Source organism: Amphiprion ocellaris, chromosome 3 (assembly GCF_022539595.1).
Source record: "Amphiprion ocellaris isolate individual 3 ecotype Okinawa chromosome 3, ASM2253959v1, whole genome shotgun sequence".
In the NCBI taxonomy this organism is placed as follows: Eukaryota; Metazoa; Chordata; class Actinopteri; family Pomacentridae; genus Amphiprion; species Amphiprion ocellaris.
Window position 1 is genome coordinate 18690862 of NC_072768.1, and position 4364 is coordinate 18695225.

A 4364-nucleotide genomic window follows, 5' to 3' on the forward strand; every position below is an offset into this window, starting at 1 on the left:
CGCTAAAATTTCTGTTTCTTACCAAAATTCACAACACAAGTAAAGATTTTAATGTAAAACTTCAGGGATGACTGCTAACCATAAGTATTCTGATCAATACTTCATGATCAATATCAGGACAGATGTTACAACTCCAGCTGTTGCATTAGACTGCAGTTATTCACAGAGAAATTAAAACATCACATTCCTCATAAAAACTAGATGGGACTTTTATTAAATAAAGTGTTGGTAAATAAACAGTGTAAAAAGTGCAAAGCAGCTCCATTAAATCAGGAGATGTGAGACTTCCACAGCATGGATCACCATCTGCTGTGTTGATTCATAGCTGAATGTCAGAATGAACTGAGATAGAAAAGCTGCTTTGAGCTGCAACATTACGGTCTGACAATCCAACACCATCACAGTTTTCATCTGGTTTGCTCCAACATGCTGTGAAGTTCAGTTTTTACCTGAATCAATACAGAGATTCTATTTCCAACCAAGACTGGAATACAAATTAGAATGTTATGAGGTTATTAATGCAACTAAATCCTTTCAGATGGAAGGATTTACTTCTAAGTTCTAATTCAAGTTTCAGTTGGAGCACATTGCATTCACAAAGAAAAACAGCGATACCTTCATAGCAACATTTAATAAACCTAAAGCTTCCCTGTTGGCACATTGGTGGAGTTTGTTACTGAGCATCTGAACCTTAAATCCAGTGAGACGACCATCTTCAGTCGAGGCCAGTCAGAGAACTTCAAGACCTTCCATCAGCTGGACCAGATGTGGCATCATCTCCCTCTGAACATCTGGATGACAGGAGAAAAGACAGAAATCAAACACAGATCACAGAAATACAATTTATTCACTTTCATCATTTTATAAAAGTAGCATGAACTTTATTAAAACTTGACAATATCAGTAATGAAAGGAAATGTTTTTATCCTGTGTTGAAGCTAAATTTAAAGTCAATTTTAATGACAGTTTATCCTGAGAGGAGTGAGAATGGAGCTTTTCTTTCCTTTTTAGAATATTCCCTCAAAATATTCAGTTTATTATTGGCTTTAGAAGCATTTTTCTTTACTTATTTATTTTTAGATACCTCAGATTGATACACTTTGCTGGTTTGCAGATAATTTCACGTAGAATGACAATAAAGATCTTCTATTCTAACATATTTCGCTAAAACAAGAACTGCAAACCTTCTCAACCATCTCTCAGGCTGCAAAATTCCAACTGCGACCAAGAATTATCTGATGTAGCTATTATAATAATCTTTACTGAACCAGCCCTTGAATTAATAAAAATCTGTATATGGATATGATTTTCTCTGATGAGACCACTATGGAAGCCGTAGTAACAATTAACTATCCTTTGAAGGGAAAGATTAGGTCTTCTTCAGGTGGATAAAAAAAAATGCTCTCCCTTAAAAAAAGAAAAAAAAATGCATACAATAAAGTAAATCTCTTCTGCACTGCACACATACTACACTTTTGTATAACTCTGGATGTCAGAGTAAAGGCAGACAGATCCACCGATCAGCCACAACATTCTGACCACTGACAGCTGAAGAGAACAACATCCATCATCTTGTTCTAATGTAACGTTCTGCTAGGAAATCTTGATGTTCATGTGGATGTTTGACATGTACCACCACCTAAACACTGCAGGACAAACAACCCCCTAGTCTCCATGGCAACAGCAGTCCTTGATGCCAGCTGCCACCTTCAGCAGCAAACTAAAACTGCTCAGGAGTGGTCCGAGGAACACGGCAGAGCTAAGCTGTTCACCTGGGTTCCACACTCCCCACATCCAGATCTGATTGAGCATCTGTGGGATGGTCCAGGATCAGCCTGGTCTAGGTAGGACCCACCCTGCAACCCACAGGATCCACAGAATCCACAGGACATCCCCAGAGGTTCTGATGAACCACTGGGTCAGAGGAGTTTTAGCAGCATAAAGGGACCAACACAGTATTAGTCAGGTGGTCAGAATGTTATACTGTTTTATTGTCATGCTGATTATATGATCAGTAAATGTTACCATCAGTTATAACGTCCACATTGATCAGGAAAAAAAAACAAACTATCAGTTCATTCAGAAACTGTGGGGTTAAACCTAAAAACACAGACCTCAACAGCAGTTTGTTTTAAAGCAGAACACCAGCTGGTTTTCACTAAAGAAGCTTTCAAAGCAACAATTAAATGACAGTTTTGTTCTAATAAGTTCACAGAGTCAGCCAAAATAATGTACACACATCAGGAAAAGAAAAACTTTTATAAATATTTCATTTGTATCAGTACTTCTATACATATAGATGCCTCTCTCTAAGTTTGATCAAATCACGATAACTCTGTGTCCTGTTGTACGATGTTTTCCCAACAGATGGCGCTACCCTCATGAATGGAGCATCAACAAGTGACGTCTACTACACAACAGAAATGTCTGGAAGCCAGTGGCCACCACTTTGAGCACCTCTTGTAATTGTAGAGGCCAAAGATAACTTTTATTAATCTGGTGATGTCTGAATAAATTTGGTATTGAAATATTTATGCAAGTTTTTCTTTTCCTGATGTGTGTAAACATTATTTTGGCTGACTCTGTATAATGGGTTTCTGACAGGTCACCAGGAAACATCTTTTTATAATAATGACAAACATAACTGCATTCTACAGAAGTGATTTTCCTCATGTGCAGGTAAAGATGTGTGAGGAGCTTAGAGATGACAGGAGCAGGAGTCATCCTCACTAATTCAGCTTCCACCTAGAAACAGAAAGACCACAAACAAACACACTGATATACTCTCAAACATTCAACCTCACAGCCTCAAAATATCTGTTTAGGAAGTGTTGTGTTTCTAAATTCTGCTGAAAGCATTGACAGACATTCTCTTACAAGGTTGTGTAAAAAGCAGCCTGTCCTCTGAGCTACTGAGAAATTTTCCTGAACAAAGTTTCTACGTGTAAATCAGCTCAACAGAAACTAAAGTCTCAGTCAGACATAACAGGTATCGCAAATAATAAAGAACTTTCTTTGTTAACTCAGACTTTCTGTTTCAACCTCACATAAAAAGGGGAGTTTAACTCATCAGGTGACTGAAAATGAACGGCTTGTGCAGTTCCAGATCAAAAAGTAGGATGTTTCAATTCATGTTTTACTACAAATACATGCAATAATAAATAAATACAATGGCTGGTTGTTAGTTTATTCACTATTAATGTCATTTTATATACTGGATTGAACTTGAGTAGTGGAAGAGAGAAGGAATTTAATGAAATTATGGAGATTCAGAGAGGTAATGTTGCGCAATGTTAAGCGCGGTTTAATTCAAACCAGCTCAATGTTAAACTTCAGTGCAGCTCAACGGGTTTCAATTAACCTTAAAGTAAAATAACGTTTTTAAAAGTTAAAATACACAGCAGAGAAATACAGGTTGAGAATGTCATTCTAATAATGACGGACAGCTGCTGCAGCAACTAACACAGGTGTTCAGCGGTAAGTTAGCCACCTGTGTTAATTAGCCCGCTAGCTAACTTAGCCGCTTAGCTAGCTAACGCGTCCGGACCAACTGCTCAAACACGACAAAACAAAACTCTTCACAAGTCGCTGACTTAACGTACAACAAAATAACGCTACAGGTTAGAAGTATTTATCTTCTTACCGTGTTTTACTCCAAAAAATAAGGTCAACAGCAGCCAGAGATGCTGCCAAACGTGCCGACCATAGATATACATAGACTAGATACGCTAGCGCGCTGTCTTCTGTATTATCTATGGTCTGACCAATCGCTGCTCTCTGGCTCCGCCCTCTGAGAATCTTGTTGTCGTTTGGCTCCACACTTGCTGATAACCACTTCCGGTCTCAGAAAATGAAAAAACGGATCTATTTTCGTTTGATCATGAAAAGGAAAAACGCCTTGTATTTCAATTTTAATTTTTGTATTTTAAAACGAAAATCAAATAATCATTCGTTTTTTGTTTTTCAATACCCGTTTCAGAAGGGAAAATCCAATTACCAGATCCGTACACGGACCGTCCAGAGTAGGCATGTACCTATTACCGTGGTATAAGTCTTGTCATTCGATAGTCATTAAGACATACCATTTTTTTAAAATATTCAATTTGAAATTAATACCTATCGTAAATGCATTCACTATGTCATTAAATCATTTAAAACGGGAACAAACCGCACGAAGCTGGTATTTACGTCTTTCCCATGTCACTTGAACGCATCAAGACGCGGGTGACAAATGACAGTTTCCCCATTCTGTGATTGACCACCATTATTGACCAATCAGCATATCGGCTTCAACTACATTAGCCAATCACTGGAGACCGAACAATCATTTGTCCAATCACATCGGAGAGGGCAGATTCTAATTT